Genomic DNA, 9252 nt, shown 5'->3' on the forward strand with positions numbered 1-9252 from the left:
GATTTTTATTTACTCCCGGCACTACCCATGTTAAGTTCTTTCGTTAGTCCCTTATTAACTACTAGAACTCAATCCCAGCCACCACGGTAGTACTTAAAAGTCAATTTTCTTACCTTGCTCTGTGCATGGAGTTGCCTGGCTTAATGTCTCCCTGTGCCTAATTAAATTTCTAACTTCACAACCCTTTTGCCTGGTTCAGATAGCCTCTCATTGGATCTCAATCAGTCAACCAGAAGGAGGAACCCACCGCCAAGGAACACGGGACCATTCTAAAAAGAATGGGATGCATCTTCCCAGCCGTCGACGGCGCCTACCCTGCTGGCGATGATGGACATCCCAAATGAGCCTCCAAATTGTGAGAAACGAAGCTCACAATATAATAAATTTCAGTCTGAGTCAAATTCTGAAGCAGCGAATTTTATTGAAACATTTTGCAAGATGGGTGTCTAACAAGTAGGCACCCCGATCAGTATGTTACATTGCAAGTTATACAGTTCAACTGAGTCTCTCGGTACTCCCCTTTTACCTTATTGGCTTAGCATGCAAAGCGTCAAACCTGTCACAAGCTCTAGCTTCACTCCTCCTCTGTTTACTTCTCCCGCTACTCTAAGCCTGTTGCCCCTTACTCTTGATTGTTTCTTGCCTTATTTGACCTTGTACGTGACAAAGGGCAGGTGTCTGCTTGGCCATTTTACCATATAGCTTGACCATTTCACTACATCCCTCTGTGGTCTATTGTTAGCATGCATCCCCCTTCACTGCTAGCTGTGTACGTGCTTGCTAAAGCAACACTTCTTCCTCCTAATAGTCCACACTGAGCCTTATGACCTCGTGATTATGGTTTTCTGCAGAAGCAAGAAACAGCTACTTGTAGCTGTTTGTGCAAGCATATCTAGCTTAACTTACACCCCATCATGATTCAGCCTTGTGATTTTTGCAGAAACAACAACATTTGCAAGCGCCTCTCACATTAGGAATGAAGAGCCTATGCTCGTAACGTCGATTCTCCTGCTCCTCAGATGCTGCCTGACTGTCTGTGCTTTTTCAGCACCATACTCTTCGACTCCATATAAACTATATCAACTGCACTACCGTCATGTACACATTTGGTCACCTCAAAAAAAACGGAATCAAATTTGAATTCAACTTCAATCAAATTAGAACCCATGCTTCGCGAATCAGCCATTGTAGATATGTTGGATACATTTCCAGCACAAATTAGACCTGAACCTACATCTTCTGGCCAAGAGGCAGTATCACTGCCACTGTGCCACAAGACCTTTTATGATGTTGATCGCTTGACTTTTCATATACAGTAAGCTTTTTATTAACCAGCACCTATGGGACAGGAATGTGCAGTTGATAAAATATTCCAGATAATTAAGAGATAACCTATAACCGCAATAAACCCTGACCAAGCAAAGCTTCGAGATATCAACACCCTTCAAAATATAGTAAGAACATTAACACACCTCCTAAAGTCATTGTAAAAACACACAGTAAGTAATTGAAATGACATACAGGGGTTTTATACAGCTATACTTTATTTCTGACAATGGTGAGAGAAGACGCTGAGATTCAGCTCACCTTTAATGGATGATCATCTGGAACTGCTCTAATTTCCTGGTTAGAAGGAATGATTAGGTCTGCAGCATCGAGTCCAATAGTCTGAAATCCAGAATCTCTTTCTGTTGCAATGGAGTTATTCACTGCAGAAATGTAGGTGTGGAGACAGCAGCAGAAGGGAAAGGAGTGATGGTCATCCTCAAATAGCAAGCTGGTCAATGCAAGACAGCAACACCGTATGAAAAGTTTACCGTCAACAAGAATATCTGGGCTACCCAAAACAGTTTGCGACAAATCATCTGTGAGAACAAATACTGAAAGGACTTTCGTATGGCTGCACTTTGATGTGCCAGTGCTGTACTGAAGAGCCAGAATTCAGTTGTGGCCAAGAAGATTCGAGCAAACAAAGAACAGGCTGTACTAGACCTGATATTGTGTAATAAGATAGTATTAATTAATGACCTCATAGTGATGGTGCCCCTAGGTAGCAGCAGCCATTATATAGAGAAAGGCACATGAGTCCCTCCAGATGATCATCCATTAAAGGTGAGCATACCAACATTTCCCAATCTTGAATATTGGTGAAAGGAGAAATACAGGTTGCAGAACGTTTCCTCATGCAGGCATAAGGACAAGCACAAAAATATCAAATTTCAAATAACTGCAACAATGTTCACTGCAGGAAAATGGTTGCTGATTAGTTGGCAAGTTGCAACAGTCAGTATCCTGAAGGAAGGCAACTGTTTACAATATGTATTAATGACATGGAGGAAGAAAGAAAATGTACTGTAGCCAAATTTGATGACACAGAAATAAGTGGAAAGGCACATTACGAGAAGGATACAAATAATTGACAGAGAGATATTCTTCCCATTGAAAGAGATAGGACTCTTAAGGATAAATACTGAGAAGCTGATTCCCCTCAGGGTGTTTTCAGTACTTGCCAATATTGCTGTACATTCCCTGACTAACAGCTATACAAGCTACCAATCTAAGGTAATCAGTTGAGCCAGAAGCAATATATATTTATATGCATCATATATTCATAAATGTAGGTCTAGCCAGAGGGTATAGTCTCAGAGTAAAGGGACACCAATTTAAAACAGATGAGGAAAAATTTCATCAGCGAGGTTTGAGAGATTTTGGAACTTCTTGTCACAGACAGCTGCAGAGCAGAGTTGGTGTATAATGCTGAGATAGATAGATTCTTGATCAGTAGGGGAAACAAGGGTTACTGAGAAAGGGCAGGAAAGTAGACATGACGAATATCATTGGATCAGCCATGATCCTATTGAGTGGAGGAGTGGACTCAAGGGTGTGAATGGTGTTCTCCTGTTCTTATTTCTTATAGTCTTATGGTCTTATTGGCTTTGATGCTCTTTATTTCTGCATCACGCTGACAAAGTGAGCAAATAGGCATGGCCTTATTTACAAGATTGATAATAAGGTGAATCTTATAGCGCAAGTAGACAACACTTGGCAAACATTGTCTAGAACGTCAATTCTCCTGTTTCCTGGATGCTGCCTGACCTGCTGCGCTTTTCCAGCAACATATTTTCAGCTCTGATCTCCAGCATCTGCAGACCTCACTTTCTCCTCTAGGAATAAATTACTGCAGGTGTTAGAATCTGTATTGAAAACAACAAATGCTGGAGGTCACAGCAGGTCTAACAGCATCCATGGAGAGAGAGCAAGCTAACATTTTGAATTTTCATCAGAGCTTGAGGAATGCCTATTCTGAAGAAGTTTTGCTCTTCCCTATGACCAGCTGTAATGAAGTGTCAATTAGACTCGAAACATTAACTTGCTCTGTATCCATGGATGCCATCTGACCCGCCGTGATCTCCAGCATTTGTTGTTTTCAGTACATGTCAACATTGCTGTACATTCCCTAGCTAACAACTATACAAGCAACCAGTCTAAGATAATCAGTTGAGCTAGAAGCAACACGTATTTAGATGCATCATATATTCATAAATGCTAGTCTAGCCATCAAATCAGGAGGGCAAAAAGGGGACATGAGATAGCTTTGGCAAATAGGGTTAAGGAGAATCTAAAGGGATATTATAAATATATTAAGGACAAAAGGGTAACTAGGAAGAGAATAAGGTCCCTCAAAGGTCAGCAAGGCAGCCTATGTGTGGAGCCACAGGAGATGGGGGAGATACTAAACAAGTATTTTGCATCACTATTTACTGTGGAGAAGGACATAGAAAATACAGAATATGGGCAAATCGATGGTGACATCTTGAAAAAAGTTCATATTACGAGGAAGAGATGCTGGATGTCTTGAAATGCATAAAAGCGGATAAATCCCCAGGTCCTGATCAGGTGTACCCTAGAACTCTGAGGGAAGGTAGGGAAGTAATTGCTGAGCACCTTGCTGAGATATTTGTATCACCAATCATCACAGGTGAGGTGCCAGAAGACTGGAGGTTGGCTAACGTGGTGCCACAATTTAAGAAAGGTGTTAAGGAAAAGCCAGGGAACTGTAGATCAGTGAGCCTGACATCAGTTGTGGCCAGGTTGTTGGAGGGAATCCTGAGGGATAGGATTTACATATATTTGGAAAGGTGAGGACTGATTAGGGATAGTCAGCATGGCTTTGTGCATGGGAAATCATGTCTCAGAAACTTTATTGAGTTTTTTGAAGAAGTAACAAAGGGGATTGATGAGATCAGAGTGGTGGATGTGATCTATGTAGACTTCAGTCAGGTGTACGACAAGGTTCCTCATGGGAGACTGGTTAGCAAGGTTATATCTCATAGAATACAGGAGAAAGTGAGGTCTGCAGATGCTGGAGATCAGAGCTGAAAATGTATTGCTGGAACAGTGCAGCAGGTCAGGCAGCATCCAAGGAGCAGGAGAATCGACATTTCGGGCACAAGCCCTTCTTCAGGTTCCTGAAGAAGGGCTTATGCCTGAAACGTCGATTTTCCTGATCCTTGGATGCTGCCTGACCTGCTGCGGTGTTCCAGCAACACATTTTCAGCTCATGGAATACAGGGAGAACTAGCCATTTGGATACAGAACTGGCTTGAAGGTAGAAGACAGAGGGTAGGGGTGGAGGATTGTTTTTCAGACAGGAGGCTTCTGACCAGTGGAGTGACACAAGGATCGGTGCTGGGTCCAGTGTTTTTTTTCATTTATATAATTGATTTGGATGTGAAAATAGGAGGTATATTTAATAAGTTTGCAGATGGAGACATAGTGGACAGCAAAGAAGGTGACCACAGATTCAAGCGGGATCTTAATCAGACAGGCCAATGGGCTGAGGAATGGCAAATGGAGTTCAATTTAGTTAAATGCGAGGTGCATATTGGAAAAGCAAATCAGAGCAGGACTTATACACTTAATGGGAAGGTCCTCGGGAGTGTTGCTGAACAAAGAGACCTTGGAATGCAGGTTAATAGTTCCTTGAAAGTAGAGTCGCAGGTAGATAGGATAGTGAAGAAGGCATTTGGTATGCTTTCCTTTATTGAATAGAGCATTGAGTGTAGGAATTGGGAGGTCACGTACAGGACATTGATTAGGCCACTTTTGGAATATTATGTACAATTCTAGTCTCCTTCCTATTAGAAGGATGTTGTGAAACCTGAAAGGGTTCAGAAAAAATGCTGCCATGTTTGGATGATTTGAGCTATAGGGAGAGGCTGAACAGGCTGGGGCAGTTCACCCTGGAGCATCGGAGGCCAAGGGTGACATTATAGAGGTTTATAAATTCATGAAGGGCATGGATAGGATACATACATAAGGACTTTTCCCTGGGGTGAGGGTGTCCAGAACTCGAGGGCATAGGTTTAGGGTGATAGGGGAAAGATATAAAGATATAGGGCAACTTTTTCACACAGGAGGTGGTGCATGTATGAAATGAGTTACCAGAGGAAGTGGTGGAAGCTGGTACAATTGCAACATTTAAAAGGCATGGATATATGAAAAGGAAGGGATTAGAGGGATTTGGGCCGGGTGCTGGCAAATGGGACTAGGTTAGGTTAGGATATCCGGTTGGCATATATGAGTTGGCATATATTGTGCTGTACATCTCTATGACTCTATGGCTCTATAACACATGTCTCATTGAATAAGCTAAAAAAAATCCCTACTACCAATGTCAGGTTAAGAGGCCTAGTATAGTTCCCTAACCTCCCATCCTGAGTCTTTTCTTGATGAGTGGAGTTATGTTTGCCACCTGTTATTGCATGTGGACCTTTTTAGAATTTAGGGATTCTGGAAGATCAAATCCAATGCATTCACTGTGTCCCGCAGCCACATTGTTTAAAAACCTGGGACAGGGAATTTGTCAGATTTTGGTTCCTTTATAAAAATATTATTTAACAAGATGCAATGTGCAATCGATGAGGTCAGCATTTATTGCTTAACCTCATTTGCCTTTGAGAAGATGGTGGAGAGCTAGTGTGGTCCATCTGGCAACAGTACACCTACTTGTACTTGCAATTTTTTCAGTTCTGGAATTTCGCCACTCTCATTCCTCATTATTTCAGCTTTTGTTTTGGTGTTTTCATCTCTGAAAACAAACAAACCTCTTCTCGTCACCCAGTCTCTACTATAATTTCTGTCTTTATCTCTCTGAAGCTCACATTAATTTTGTGAATTACTTTATTTTTACATTCTTATTGAAGCTCTAACGATATTTTTTATATTTCTTGCTAATTTATTCTAATGTTCTATTTCCCCTCTCTTTATCAATTGCTTTGTCATCCTTTGCTGATTGTTAAGTCCATGGAACCCTCAGGATGATAATGTTGCCAAAAATGTAATTAAGTCATTTTTAAAAAAATTAAAGGCTATTCTTAACCACTTTAGACAGCCTTGACTTTGCAGCATTACACTGATTTCTTTATTCTTCAAAGGAATTTATGTACTTTGAGAATTATGAATTATTTCTTCAAATGAATGTCTATGCTTATCCAATAATATATTTTAATTTCAACTCCCAATTTGCCTCAGCCATTTTACCTGTCATAGCTTTGTTTAAATTTATGCCCGTAGTTTAGTCCATAATAACATCACTCCCAAATTTAATATGAAATTCTATCATCTAGTGATCACTCTTCCAGAGAGATGATCATTTACCATAAACTAGTCAACTAACCATGCCTCTTTACATAATACTAGATCTAAATCGATTCCCGCCTCAGGCGACTGACTGTGTGGAGTTTGCACATTCTCCCCGTGTCTGCGTGGGTTTCCTCCGGGTGCTCCGGTTTCCTCCCACATTCCAAAAATGTGCAGGTTAGGTGAATTGGCCATGTTAAATTGCCTGTAGTGTTAGGGGCAGGGGTAAATGTAGGGGAATGGGTCTGGGTGGGTTGTGCTTCGGTGAGTCGGTGTGGACTTGTTAGGCCGAAGGGCCTGTTTCCACACTGTAAGTAATCTAATCTAATCTAAATCATCCTGGTCTCTAGTTCTTTGCCAACATGTTGTTTTAGAATACTATCTTCACTATATTTCGTGATGTATCTTTAAAGGTACTTTTGACAATTTGGTTCTCCCATTCTATAAGAAGATTGAAATTCCCAACTATAATTGCATTAGCATGTGTCTCACATTATATTAACAGAACAATGTCCAAGAAACTATTCCTACCAGTGTTTGTTATCTTCTATCACTTCTTACTTCCACCCATACTGATTGCACCTTGATTTTCCGAAGTATTTATTTCATCTTTTAATATGAACAATACAACCTCTATTTATATTCTTTTTGTATTTTCTAAAAGTCAATATATAGTTCCCAATTCAGATCATCCTACAACCACATCATAATAACTGCTATATAAAACCCATGATGTCTATTTGTGCCATTAATTCATTGTCTTGCTACAAATTTTTTACGTATTCTGATAAAACACCTTTAAATATAACCTTTTCCTATCTTCCCCACCTCTGGTCTTAATTGCTAATGCCCTATTACAATTGACAACCTTTCTGTTCCTGACTGGTGCAATGTTATAATTTTACTGAAATCCCATAATCTATACTGACGAATTGTCCTTCAGACTTCTCCAATTTGGACTGTGCATATTGTGAATACCACCACCAGGTGGTGCAAAGAGCACATGTGCTCTGTTATGACTTGCTGTCACGGAAGTCAAAAAAGAAAATAGTGCTGCTGGACATTGAATAACTCATTAAGGGTGAATGGCAAGAGTCAGAGGGATGTAGTGGGGGTGAAACCAATGTAGTAGCAGCCCCAACACCCTCAGCCGCAACCCTTCTCTCCAGGGCCTGTATGGGAGGGCACAGTTGGACTGCTTCACCCAGAGTATACCCTGGCCCACAAATGACTACAGGGATTTGAGTTCTCACACCAGACCAATCAAATCTCAAACAGTGATACTTGTTCCAGAGTGAGCACCCAGTGCATACACATGCTTGTTTCAGAGTACATTTGGGCATAAGCCAGTCACTACAGAAAGGGTGAGTGCTGTCTGAGGACAGCTCCCCTTGAAGATATGGGCCATGGTTCAGTGGAAGGGTCACCAGACCCAAAACGTTAACTCTGATTTCTCTCCACAGATGCTGCCAGACATGCTAAGCTTTTCCAGCAACTTTTATTTTTATTTCTGATTTACAGCATTTCTTTAAGTTTTTATATGGGCCATGATAATTGACAGCATGTCCACCCTAACCAAGCCCTCCCAATGCTGTTTGTCCTGATTCCTGGTCCTTCAACAATGCAGCACTCCCCTAGTATTGCTCCTCTGGCAGTGCAGTGCTCTGTCAGTACTTTCTCCAAACAGTACAGTTGTTCACTTCTTACTGCCCCTCTGACAATGCAGCCTCTAATCTGTTCCCTAATAGTACAACCTGTCCTTGGTATTCCCCTTCAACTGTGCAACATTCCATTAGTAATGTTTCCTAACATTCTCTCAGTACTGACCCTCTGACAGTGCAGCATTCCCTGAGTACTGACTCTCTGACAATGCAGCACTCCCTCAGTTCTGACCCTCTGACAGTGCAGCATTCCCTGAGTACTGACCCTCTGACAATGCAGCACTCCCTCAGTACTGATTCTCTGACAATGTAGCACTCCCTCAGTACTGACCTTCTGACAGTGTAGCAGTCCCTCAGTACTGACCCACTGACAGAGCAGCACTCCCTCAGTACTGACCTTCTGACAGTGTAGCACTCCAGCAGTACTGACCCTCTTACAGTGCTCCCTCAAATACTAACTCTCTGACAGTACTCCCTCAGTACTGAACTCTTGCACTGGGAGTGTCACGTCTTTAGGTTATGACATAAACATGGATCTCTGATTACCACAGTAACTATAATTGGAAGCACACTAGCTTCCAATTATACACTAGCTTCCAATTAAACCTGTTGGACTATAACCTGGTGTTGTGTGATTTTTAACTTTGTACACCAGTCCAACACCGGCATCTCCAAATTATAATAACCTGGGGAATCTTGATGGAATTGGCCCAGTCATCTGCCTGCATGTCACATCTGACAAGCAAAACTACCAAACTGGTTGAACCAAGTTAAAGGACATGATTAATCTCCAGCAACCCTTCCTTATATTTTACAAGGCAGAAAATAGCTTCAACACAGTCAATGTGGACACACTTGCTCTCTGATACTTGGGACGGGGGAGGGGTGAATGCAGGCACTGCAGTTACTGAGTGTGGATGAATAGCAGGATTGCGTGTAGAAAGATCTG

At 41.5% G+C, this 9252-nt stretch overlaps 1 pseudogene; it reads left to right on the forward strand.

Annotated features, from left to right (window-relative positions):
- Positions 1-327: 327 nt before the first annotated feature.
- On the forward strand, positions 328-2085 carry LOC122556489 (large ribosomal subunit protein eL28 pseudogene; annotated as a pseudogene).
- Positions 2086-9252: the final 7167 nt, after the last annotated feature.

Source organism: Chiloscyllium plagiosum, unplaced genomic scaffold (genome assembly GCF_037043375.1).
Source record: "Chiloscyllium plagiosum isolate Xiang-an unplaced genomic scaffold, Cpla_swu_hap1 HiC_scaffold_16, whole genome shotgun sequence".
Lineage (NCBI taxonomy): Eukaryota > Metazoa > Chordata > Chondrichthyes > Orectolobiformes > Hemiscylliidae > Chiloscyllium > Chiloscyllium plagiosum.